Consider the following 12,375-nt stretch of genomic DNA (forward strand, 5'->3'; position numbering starts at 1 on the left):
TTGAACCAACATGTCGAGGAACCGACTAGAGAGCAGGCTATTCTGGACTGGGTTTTGAGCAATGAGGAAGGGTTAATTAGCGATCTTGTCGTGAGAGGCCCCTTGGGTAAGAGTGACCATAATATGGTGGAATTCTTCATTAACATGGAGAGTGACGTAGTTAATTCAGAAACAAAGGTTCTGAACTTAAAGAGGGGTAACTTTGAAGGTATGAGACATGAATTAGCTAAGATAGACTGGCAAATGACACTTCAAGGATTGACGGTGGATATGCAATGGCAGGCATTTAAAGGTTGCATGGATGAACTACAACAATTGTTCATCCCAGTTTGGCAAAAGAATAAATCAAGGAAGGTAGTGCACCCGTGGCTGACAAGAGAAATTAGGGATAGTATCAATTCCAAAGAAGTAGCATACAAATTAGCCAGAGAAAGTGGCTCACCTGAGGACTGGGAGAAATTCAGAGTTCAGCAGAGGAGGACAAAGGGCTTAATTAGGAAGGGGAAAAAAGATTATGAGAGAAAACTGGCAGAGAACATAAAAACGGACTGTAAAAGCTTTTATAGATATGTAAAAAGGAAAAGACTGATAAAGACAAATGTAGGTCCCCTGCAAACAGAAACAGGTGAATTGATTATGGGGAGCAAGGACATGGCAGACCAATTGAATAATTACTTTGGTTCTGTCTTCACTAAGGAGGACATAAATAATCTTCCAGAAATAGTAAGGGACAGAGGGTCCAGTGAGATGGAGGAACTGAGCGAAATACATGTTAGTAGGGAAGTGGTGTTAGGTAAATTGAAGGGATTGAAGGCAGATAAATCCCCAGGGCCAGATGGTCTGCATCCCAGAGTGCTTAAGGAAGTGGCCCAAGAAATAGTGGATGCATTAGTGATAATTTTTCAAAACTCGTTAGATTCTGGACTAGTTCCTGAGGATTGGAGGGTGGCTAATGTAACCCCACTTTTTAAAAAAGGAGGGAGAGAGAAACCGGGGAATTATAGGCCGGTTAGCCTAACGTCGGTGGTGGGGAAACTGCTGGAGTCAGTTATCAAGGATGTGATAACAGCACATTTGGAAAGCGGTGAAATGATCGGACAAAGTCAGCATGGATTTGTGGAAGGAAAATCATGTCTGACGAATCTCATAGAATTTTTTGAGGATGTAACTAGTAGAGTGGATAGGGGAGAACCAGTGGATGTGGTATATTTGGATTTTCAAAAGGCTTTTGACAAGGTCCCACACAGGAGATTAGTGTGCAAACTTAAAGCACATGGTATTGGGGGTAAGGTATTGGTGTGGGTGGAGAATTGGTTAGCAGACAGGAAGCAAAGAGTGGGAATAAACGGGACCTTTTCAGAATGGCAGGCGGTGACTAGTGGGGTACCGCAAGGCTCAGTGCTGGGACCCCAGTTGTTTACAATATATATTAATGACTTGGATGAGGGAATTAAATGCAGCATCTCCAAGTTTGCGGATGACACGAAGCTGGGTGGCAGTGTTAGCAGTGAGGAGGATGCTAAGAGGATGCAGGGTGACTTGGATAGGTTGGGTGAGTGGGCAAACTCATGGCAGATGCAATTTAATGTGGATAAATGTGAAGTTATCCACTTTGGTGGCAAAAATAGGAAAACAGATTATTATCTGAATGGTGGCCGATTAGGAAAAGGGGAGGTGCAACGAGACCTGGGTGTCATTATACACCAGTCATTGAAAGTGGGCATGCAGGTACAGCAGGCGGTGAAAAAGGCGAACGGTATGCTGGCATTTATAGCGAGAGGATTCGAGTACAGGAGCAGGGAGGTACTACTGCAGTTGTACAAGGCCTTGGTGAGACCACACCTGGAGTATTGTGTGCAGTTTTGGTCCCCTAATCTGAGGAAAGACATCCTTGCCATAGAGGGAGTACAAAGAAGGTTCACCAGATTGATTCCTGGGATGGCAGGTCTTTCATATGAAGAAAGACTGGATGAACTGGGCTTGTACTCGTTGGAATTTAGAAGATTGAGGGGGGATCTGATTGAAACGTATAAGATCCTAAAGGGATTGGACAGGCTAGATGCGGGAAGATTGTTCCCGATGTTGGGGAGGTCTAGAACGAGGGGTCACAGTTTGAGGATAGAGGGGAAGCCTTTTAGGACCGAGGTTAGGAAAAACTTCTTCACACAGAGAGTGGTGAATCTGTGGAATTCTCTGCCACAGCAAACTGTTGAGGCCAGTTCATTAGCTATGTTTAAAAGGAAGTTAGATATGGCCCTTGTGGCTACAGGGGTCACGGGGTATGGAGGGAAGGCTGGGTTCTGAGTTGGATGATCAGCCATGATCATAATAAATGGCGGTGCAGGCTCGAAGGGCCGAATGGCCTACTCCTGCACCTATTTTCTATGTTTCTATGTTTCTATAACCTGAATCCCAACTTTGGCTATTATGGGCATCAGAATCATGCTGCACAGAACCGTCTGCGTCGGCAGACTTTTTAGCCATACTTCAAGGTACTGTGCAGGAAGGATAAATGTTAAAATCCATCTGTGGGCCGTCAGTAGTTGGCTTAGCTGGCAACTGCACTGCAAGAACAACTTTACTATCTGCCAGGTCATTCCCTGACAGCAAAGTAACATCTTCCACCGGTAAACTGGAGGATAATCCAATCTTAACAGGTCCCAAAACCAACCCTGACTGTAAAGTTACCTTGTTCAATGGCACAGAAACCATGCCACCCCCAATGCCTTTAGTAAGATTTACCTCACCAATGTCAGTCTCATCACCAAACTTTAGAATACTGTCTAATATAAGTGACTGAGAAGCCCCAGTATCTCGAAGAATTTTCACTGATACCGGGGTTGACCCTTCCTTTACTAATACAAACCCATCTGACATAAAATGATCGAATCCCTTCTTAACTCGGTCAGACCTCTCAGTCCTTAACTGAGCCTCAACAGAATGTTCAGAACGCTGTGGGTTTACAGGTGCTTCAACATACTGATCACAGGCATGTGGGACTGTCTCCTTTTCCCTTTTCTTCTTCAGGACGGAACAATTAGCCACTATATGACCAGCTTTCTTACAATAGTAACAAGACCAGAATATTTCTCCTTCAACTGCTTCCCTTCATCCTCACTCTTGTTGCTAATCCCAGTTTTAATTTCTGGTTTACCCTGCTACTCTTTTGGAAGCTCTTATTAGGGGTAAACTTAACCTTATGAGTTAAAGCAAACTCATCTGCTAATCTAGCAGACTCCTGCAAAGTGGCAGCATCCTTTTCATCTGATTACATCTTTATGTCATCAGGGATGCACACTTTGACTTCTTCAATTAAAACCAACTCTTTCAAGCTGCTAAAATTTATATTTTTATATTTATTATTTTTATTTTATATTTTTATATGTGAACCAGCGGTCAAAACACACAAATTTCTCATCAGCAAATTCCATATAAATCTGGTTCAGGGATTTCCTCAAATTTCTAAACTTTTGCCTGTATGCTTCTGGGACCAACTCATAAGCTTTGAGCACAGCCTGTTTCACTATGTCATAATCAGCTGCTTCAACAACTGTCAAAGCAGAATAGGCTTGCTAAGCCTTTCCCTTAATTACACTTTGTAAGAGAATGGGCCAACCCTCTTTTCGCCACTTTAAACTCTGAGCAACCATCTCAAATTGCTGGAACTATTTATCAACCTCTGCCTCGTCAAATGGAGGTACCAATTTAACTTCTCGACTGGCCTCAAACTTATCACCAGAGTCTAACGTGAGACACCTTTGCTACAATCTTTCTATCTTTTCCAGCTTGAACATCCACTGTCTTTCTGCTTCCTCTCTGTTTTTCTGCCTGTCCAGCCTCAAACTCCCTTTGCCTTTCCACAGCCTCCATCTTTAATTTTTCTAACTTGTACGGGAGCTCAAGCTCACTAGGATTACATTCAGGAAACACTTCCAACTCTTCCACTTTAAACACACCCTTAGATACATAATGCTCAGTTATGATCTTCTGCATCTGTGCCCTTCTCATTGTCAATTTCACCTTAGCAAGTTTTAACCTTTTAGCAATACTCAACAACTCAATCCTTGTGTCCTTTAGTGCCTCAGAGGTTGATGCTTCCAGAAATCTATCAACATCCATTGCTGCTGATTTTCCACACACAAATAAATCAAAGGGATTTTCCCAATGAAATTGATAATTAATCAATACGCCCCCAAATCTACTCATATCCCGGATGCAGGCCCCAGATTTGTTATGAACCGTAACACTTCCTAGAAATGAACCAACAGCAACAGACTACAACTGGAGTCTGGTTTTGATGTTAAATCCACTATCCTTAATAGTATCTACTTATAATATCGTAACTTAAGCAAGATAAACAAAAGTTAACAGTACTATGTGTATATGTGTGTGTAAATATAACTCCCAACTATTGAGCTCAGGGAAAACAAGGCTTAGAGTCTTGAGACGGTAAAGTATGAAAGTTCAGTTCATCCACAGAATAGGTGATGAGAGAGAGATATTTGTAATCCAGGGTAAATGTTGAGAGAAGGCAATTATGTCAAATTCCACAGGTTCCACAGTGGTAAAACGAGAGAACAGTATCTGTAGATTTTATCTGTTCTCGTTTCACATCCACATATGAATTATCACCGAAAGTGACTTGTCACAAGGGGTATCGACTTCAAGTGAATTACAACACACCAAGGCAAGGGTTAACACATAAGTGGTCTCCACAGGATACCCCAAATCAGATCCACTCCTATGGATCAAACGAGGTGACAACCACACATTCGATGTTCGCTGAATCGATAATTAACCCACCCTTGTGGGCAGAGGAAAGTTCGAAACAGTGACCCTTGGTCACTAGTTCCCTTGCTTCAATCCTTCCATTTTTCTGCCTTTGTCTCCATCTGAATCTGAGTGTCTGTGTCCTCAATTAAAATTAAACAAGCTGCGAGCAATGTAACCAAGCTGCAAGTCAGACTGATTCACCTTCTTAATCTCTCTCTTAAAATGACAGTCCACAGCAAACAAAACCTCGTGATTCATAATAACAGCAACTCCCCATTGTGAACTGACTGGTGTGCCAGTAGTTTAAATGACTGAGTGAATCCTTTCCCACATTCTGAGCAGGTGAATGGCTTCTCCCCAGTGTGAACTCGCTGATGATTCTGTAGGTGGGATAACTGAGTGAATCTCTTCCCACAGACTGAGCAGGTGAATGGCTTCTCCCCAGTATGAACTTGCTGATGTCTCTGTAGGGTGGATGACTGAGTGAATCTCTTCCCACATTCTGAGCAGGTGAACGGTTTCTCCCCAGTGTGAATTTGTTGATGTCTCTGTAGGTAGGATGACTGAGTGAATCTCTTCTCACAGACTGAGCAGGTGAACGGCCTCTCCCCGGTGTGAACTGACTGGTGTGCCAGTAGTTGGGATGACCGAGTGAATCCCTTCCCACAGTCTAAGCAGGTGAATGTCCTCTCTCCAGTGTGAACTGACTGGTGTGCCAGTAGTTTGGATGACTGAGTGAATCCTTTCCCACATTCTGAGCAGGTGAATGGCCACTCCCCACTGTGAACTGACTGGTGTGCCAGTAGTTTAAATGACTGAGTGAATCCTTTCCCACATTCTAAGCAGGTGAACGGCTTCTCCCCAGTGTAAACTCGCTGATGACTGTGTAGTTGGGACAATTGAGTGAATCCCTTCCCACAGACTGAGCAGGTGAATGGCTTCTCCCCAGTGTGAACTCGTTGATGACTCTGTAGGGTGGATGAGTGAGTGAATCGCTTCCCACATTCTAAGCATGTGAACGGCTTCTCCCCAGTGTGAACTCGCTGATGACTCTTTAGGTGGGATAACTGAGTGAATCTCTTCCCACAGACTGAGCAGGTGAATGGCTTCTTCCCAGTGTGAACTCGCTGATGTCTCCGTAGTTGGGATGACTCAGTGAATCTTTTCCCACAGACTAAGCAGGTGAATGGCTTCTCCCCAGTGTGAACACGCTGATGTCTCTGTAGGTGGGATAACTGAGTGAATCTCTTCCCACATTCTAAGCAGGTGAACGGTTTCTCCCCAGTGTGAACTCGCTGATGACTCTGTAGGTGGGATGACTGAGTGAATCCCTTCCCACATTCTAAGCAGGTGAACGGCTTCTCCCCAGTGTGAACTTGCTGATGTCTCTGTAGGGTGGATGAGTGAGTGAATTCTTTCCCACAGACTAAGCAGGTGAACGACTTCTCCCCAGTGTGAACTCGCTGATGACTCTGTAGGTGGGATAACTGAGTGAATCTCTTCCCACAGTCTGAGCAGGTGAATGGCTTCTCCCCAGTGTGAACACGCTGATGTACCCGTAAGTGGGATGACTCAGTGAATTTTTTCCCACAGACTGAGCAGGTGAACGGCTTCTCCCCAGTGTGAACTCGCTGATGTCTCTGTAGGGTGGAAGAGTGAGTGAATCTCTTCTCACAGACTGAGCAGGTGAACGAGTTCTCCCCAGTGAGAACTCGCCGGTGAGTCATTAGGTCAGATAACTAAGTGAATCCTTTCCCATAAATTCAGCAGATGACCAGCCTCTGCTCGATGTGAACTGACTGGTGAGTCCACAGGTGGGAAGACTAACTGAATCCCTTCTCACACACAGAACAGATGAATGGCCTTGTCCAGTGTGAACTTGCTGGTGGACCTTCAGTTGAGACAACCGACTGAATCCATTCCCACTGTGTAAAATGACGGGTGTGCCAGTCAGTCAGATGACCAAGTGAATCCCTCCCAACGGTCTGAGCAGGAAGGATGGTCGATTGAATCCCTTGCTCCACTTCTTAAATATCTAGACAGAGACAGCAAAACTGGCGTGCCGTGTTTGCGATTCCTTGAGACAAATTCCCTCTTAGTTTTAACCTGTAAAAAGATTTACAAAATCCATCAATGGGTGTAGGACAACATTTCAGATGAGATTACTTGAGTTGTCAAGGTTTGATCTGGTATCACACTGTTACAGTGAGGTTCAACCCAAATTCAACAGAGAAATCATCTTCTGACTGGTCACAGTGCTGGTATCTGGAATGACCATCAATTCCCTGATGCTCTTCCTGTCTCTATCAGAATGGGGCATTTCTGCCGTCTCCAATCTGTGACTTGGCTCAGTTTGACTCTCTCCATTGGTATTATTCCCTGTTCCTGCTGAGCAGCACGGGTGCCTGGCCCCACAGTAACTGAAACAGTCTCACGCAAATTGTATTTCTTGACGCAGAACGAGGATTTTCTTTCATGTATTATTAACTTAAAGTGCCACAGTTTTAACGCCATATAAAAAATTCCAGCTGAGATGAACAGTTGGTCCGCACAGCTGTGAAAAGGACTTAGAGTGAATTTTTGTATTATTTCAGGTTCTTGTCACAGTCACAGAAAATTACAACACAGAAACAGGCCCTTTGGGCCATCTGGTTTGTGCTGAACTATTTAAACCACCCACTCCCATACCCCTACCATCCAGGTACCTATGCAAACCTCTTCAATGTTGAAATTGAGCTCACATGCACCACCTGTGCTGTCTGCTCATTCCACACCCGGATGACCGTCTGTGTGAAGAAGTTTCCCCTCATGTTCCCCTTAACGTTTCACCTTTCACCCTTAACCCATGGCCTCTGGTTGTAGTCCCACCCAATCCCAGTGGAGAAAGTCAGCTTGCTTTTACACTATCTATGCTCCTCTATCACAATCAAATCTCTGCTTAATCTTCTACATTCCAAGGAATAAATTCCAGACCTGTTCAATCTTTCCTTATAACCCAAGTCCTCCAGACCTGGTAACATCCTTGTGAATTTTCTCACAACTCTTTCAACATCTTTTACATCTTTCCTGTAAGTAGGTGACCAAAACTGCACACAATACTTCAAATTATGCCTCACCAATGTCTTATACAAGTCAACATAACATCCATCTATTGTTGTCAGTACTTTGGTTCACGAAGGCCAATGGACTGAAATCCTGCTTTCCGTCTCTATCTTACTGTGACACCACTTTCAGTGAGGTAAGGACTTGTACTCCCAGGTCCCTTTCTTCTACAACAGTCCTCTATGCCCGACCAGTCACTGTGAAAAACCTGCCTTGGTAGGTCCTACCAAAGTGCAACAACTCGCACTTGTCTACATTAAATTCAATTTTCCGCTTCTCAAACCATTTTCCCAGCTGGTCCAGATCGCACTGCAAGTCATGATAGTCTTCCTCACTGTCCACTACACAACCAATCTTGGTGTCATTCACAAATTTGCTGATCCAGTTAACCACACTGTCATCCAGATTACTGATATAAATGACAAACAACAACAGATCCAGCACTGATCCCTATGACACACCACTAGTCACAGGCCTCCAGTCAGAGAGGCAACCATGTGCTACCACACTCTGGCTTCTCCCAAAGTCAGTGTCTCATCCAATTTACTATCTCATCTTGAATGCGGAGTGACTGAACCTTCTTGACCAACCTCCCATATGAGACTTTAAGTGCCTTGCTAAAGTCCATGTAGACAACATCCACTGCCTTGCCTTCATCCACTTTCCTGATAACTTCCTCGAGAGACTCTATAAGATTGGTTAGACATGACCTACCGTGCACAAAGCCATGCTGTCTATCCTTTATCAGTCCACACCTATCCAAATACTTACAGTATATATCCGGTTCCTGCACAAATGTTCCAATAACTTACCCAAAAACTATTGGGAAGCTTTCAGAAACCAACAGCAGACAACTAAAATAAAGTCAAATGAGCTCAGGGCGTGGAATCGTGATATTGTAGTCATTAATGGGTCTTGGTAGCACCCAACAGTCTGAGGCATTTAGAGGAACAAAATATCCCAGGCCTCAATATCTCTTGAAAACCAAGATTCCCTGCACCTGTAACTTCTCAACTTTTATTTCAGCAGGCACATACAAACTCTACATCCTCAAAATTTCACTTCTGAAGGCCTCCCACTTACCAAGTACGCTTTTGCCAGAAAGCAGCCTGTCCCAAACCACACTTGTCAGATCCTTTCTCAGACCATCAAAATTGACCTTTCTCCAATTTAGAATCTCAACCCGTGGTGCACACCTCTCGTTTTCCATATTTACTTTGAATCTCATGGCATTATGATCACTAATTTCTGTCACCAGCCCTGGATCATTTCCTAACAGCTTTTTGCATACTTCTACGTCAGGAATTCAATGTACAGATTAAGGGCACATTTGACAAACTCTACCCCATCCAGCCCTTTTACTGTATGGGAGTCCCTGTCAATATATGGAAAGTTAAAATCACTTACTGGAACAACCTTTGTATCGTGGCATGGTGCAATCTCTCTACAAATTTATTCCTCTAAATCCCTCAGACTGTTGGATGCAACCAAGTCCCAACAATGGATACAACTTAATAATTTCCTGTCCTGAGCCCATCTGGCTTCCCTACGATGCTTCTTGCATTGTGATATACACAGCTCAGCACATTCATCGCACCATGCTCAACCATTTGATTGCTGACTCTGTCTGAGGTCTGAACAACATCTGACTGGTGTCAAGAAAACAAACTCTCCCTCATGGTCACAAAAACAGAGGAGCTGGTTGTGGACTACAGGAGGAATGGAGACAGGCAACCCCTTATTGACATCAATGGATCTGGGGTTACGAAGGTGAACAATTTTAAGTTCCTCAGTATAAACATCACCAAGGATCTCACATATAACCATATAACAATTACAGCACAGAAACAGGCCATATCAGCCCTTCTAGTCCATGCTGAATGCTTACTCTCACCTAGTCCCACCGACCTACACTCAGCCCATAACCCTCCATTCCTTTCCTGTCCATATTGCTATCCAATTTTTCTTTAAATGACAATATCGAGCCTGCCTCTACCACTTCTACCAGAAGCTCATTCCACACAGCTACCACTCTCTGAGTAAAGAAGTTCCCCTCATGTTACCCCTAAACTTCTGCCCCCTAACTCTCAACTCATGTCCTCTTATTTGAATCTCAGCTACTCTCAATGGAAAAAGCCTATACACGTCAACCCTATCTATCCTCCTCATAATTTTAAATACCTCTGTCAAGTCCCCCCTCAACCTTCTACGCTCCAAAATTAAAGACCCAACTTGTTCAACCTTTCTCTGTAACTGAGGTGCTGAAACCCAGGTAGCATCCTAGTAAATCTCTGTATTCTCTCTATTTTGTTGACATTTTTCCTATTATTCGGTGACCAGAACTGTACACAATACTCCAAATTTGGCCTTACGAATGCCTTGTACAATTTTAACATTACATCCCAACTCCTATACTCAATGCTCTGATTTGTAAAGGCCAGCATACCAAAAGCTTTCTTCACCACCCTATCCACATGAGATACCACCTTCAGGGAACTATGCACCATTATTCCTAGATCCCTCTGTTCTACTGCATTCTTCAATGCCCTACCATTTACCATGTATGTCCTATTTTGATTAGTCCTACTAAAATGTAGCACCTCACACTTACCAGCATTAAACTGCATTTGCCATCTTTCATGTACATGGTCTGTGCATACCAGCTGTGTTGTGAAAAGAGCACAGCAGCACCTCTTTCACCTCAGATGGTTGAAGAAGTTGGGGATGGGGCCCAAAATCCGAAGGTCTTTCTACAGGGATACACAATTGAGAGCATCCTGACCGGCTGCATCACTGCCTGGTATGGGAACTGTACTTCCCTTAATCGCAGGAACCTGCAGAGAGTGGTGCTGACAGCCCAGCGCATCTGTAGATGTGAACTTCCCACTATTCAGGACATTTACAGAGACAGGTGTGTAAAAAGGGCCCAAAGGATATTGGGGACTCAATTCACCACAATCACAAACTGTTCCTGCTGCTCCCATCCAGGAAACGGTACCACAGCAAAAGGACCAACAGGCTCCGGGACATCATCTTCCACCAGGCCATCAGACTGATTAATTCATGCTGATACAATTGCATTTCTATGTTATATTGACTGTCCTGTGTACAAACTATTTATTATAAATTACTATAAATTACACATTGCACATTTAGATGGAGATTAGAATGTAAAGATTTCTACTCCTCATGTATATGAAGGTTGTATGTAATAAAGTCAATTCAATTCAATTCACCCTCCCCACTATCTGTTCTGTCATTCTGGCTCCCATTCCCCCTACAACTTATTTTAACCACATCACCCTCTCTCCCCAACACTGGCACTAGCGAGCCTCACCACTGGGATATAAGTCCCCTCTTGTTCTATTTCTCTAACGAACCCCCTATCACCCCTTTGATTTTTCTCTGCCAGGTAATCTCAACAGTTTCTAAAGTGGCCCACCTGATGTTGTGCGGGATGGACACAAGAGTACTCTGTGATGGCTATTTAACTTCATTCCCCTTCCTGACTCTCACCCAGTTTCCTGTGTCCTACACCTTGGGTGTAACACACCTCTCTTCATGTCATATCTATCCCTGAGCCCCCTCCAACTCCTGGATGATCCGGAATTCATCCATTTCAAGTTCCAACTCCTTAAAGTGCAGGGTTACAAGCTGCAGCTGGATGCACATCTTGTACATGAGGACATCAGGGACACTGGAGGTGTCCATACCTTCCCACCAATCTCTCCTCAAATTTGTAATGACCGGTGTGCACATAAAGCTTGTATTATGCATTTTTTACCCACATGTGCACAGTGAATTTTATATAGAGCGGTATTCATTTTAACAGCTATCAAATCATTGTCAATAAGAACTTTGATCTCCTCTGGGTTTGATTAAGTTCATCTGCACTCTCACACAACCTATGTTGCAGGCCTGTAACAGGTAATGAAGGATTTTCTCACCAGAGCTTTTACACACTGTCCATATGTGGTTTGCTTGCGAAATGATGCTTAAAAAAGTAAGATTTCGAAATATCACCCCACTTCTTCCCACTTGCAAATTCTCCAGCAACCTTTACATCGCCACAATACACACAGGTAACACCAGTTTCTGTATTGTACATAAATATTTCCCCTGAACCCTCCCCCAGGTGACTGACGGTGGTGAACTCAGTGATGGCAATGCCAATGAATATGAAGGGAAGGGCAGTAGTCTGTCTCATTGGAGTCTGGCACATTTGTGATGTGAAAGCTACTTGTTGCCCTGGACAAAGGTGTTTGATATCATTATGTCCCCAGAGAGAGTGGGACAAAACATGTTCTCACGGGTAGAAAAGTCCAGAACAAGAGGGGGTAGAACAAGCAACAGACACAAAATGCTGGAGGAACTCAGCAGGCCAGGCAGCATCTATGGAAAAGAGTACTAATGCTGAGTTCCTCCAGCAATTTGTGTGTGTTGCTTGGATTTCCAGCATCTGCAGATTTTCTCTTGTTTGTGACTGGAGGCAGAACAAAG

General features: G+C 43.8%; 1 protein-coding gene and 1 pseudogene across 1 annotated transcript in view; one reads left to right on the forward strand and one right to left on the reverse strand.

The window, feature by feature from the left end:
* Positions 1-12,375, forward strand: part of LOC134342071 (zinc finger protein 229-like) — a 126,438-nt gene that overhangs the window by 22,325 nt on the left and 91,738 nt on the right. The window lies entirely within an intron of this gene.
* Positions 2,228-12,375, reverse strand: part of LOC134342065 (zinc finger protein 729-like) — a 34,078-nt pseudogene continuing 23,930 nt past the window's right edge.

This window comes from Mobula hypostoma, unplaced genomic scaffold (genome assembly GCF_963921235.1).
Source record: "Mobula hypostoma unplaced genomic scaffold, sMobHyp1.1 scaffold_51, whole genome shotgun sequence".
NCBI lineage: Eukaryota > Metazoa > Chordata > Chondrichthyes > Myliobatiformes > Myliobatidae > Mobula > Mobula hypostoma.